Source organism: Chaetura pelagica, unplaced genomic scaffold (genome assembly GCF_000747805.2).
Source record: "Chaetura pelagica isolate M959 unplaced genomic scaffold, ChaPel_1.0 scaffold47, whole genome shotgun sequence".
NCBI classification, from domain to species: Eukaryota; Metazoa; Chordata; class Aves; order Apodiformes; family Apodidae; genus Chaetura; species Chaetura pelagica.
The window spans coordinates 6,185,227-6,185,964 of NW_009954140.1; positions in this window are offsets into that span (position 1 = coordinate 6,185,227).

The window sequence follows — 738 nt, forward strand, 5'->3', positions numbered from 1 at the left end:
GCCTCTGCCTGCAGCCTGCGTGTCCAGCACCACCTGCCTCTGCCGGTGCCTGCAGCCTCCTTCCCAGGCCGTGCCGGCTCCCCAGTTCACACCAGTGCCATTTCCATAGCCGGTTTGTTTGGCAAATTTTATTTTCCTTGCTTTCCATATAGAGAAACCGAGGCAGGAGGCAGCGCCCAGTGCCCATGGTTGAGCAGGAGTCCTCTGGGAGCCACCGCTGGATGCAGCTGTGGTTTGTTGGTGGGTGAGGAAGAGGAGGAGTGTTTGCCAGAGCCCCAGCCAGCGGCTCTACCCACTCATGTGGAGCCAGATCATTTTAATGGCAGGCGGGCACGGCCCGGCACGGTGCTGCTCACCTCACCTGACGCTGTCATGGGAGCACGATTGCTGGCAGAGACAGCGCAGTCAGGAGGGATTAACATCAGCCGGGTGGTGGGAGCCGTCGGGAAAAGCTCCTGTGGGATGGCCCAGCTCCGGCTGGGAACAGCAGACACCCACACGACTCAAAAATCTGGGAGAAACAGGCTCCCTGTGCTCTCCTCCAGGGCACAGCCCCGGGGCTGGACCCGGCCCTGGGGTGATAGCGGTGAGGATGGGGTGCTGGGAGGCTTGGGAGCACAGAGCGGGTGCTGCATCGCCGGGCCCTCCTGAACCCCTCTCCTTGTGCTGTTTCTCAGCAGCTTTTGAAAGCGGAGGAAAAAAAAAAAGAAAGAAAAAAATTGAAAAGCCCTTTGAAAA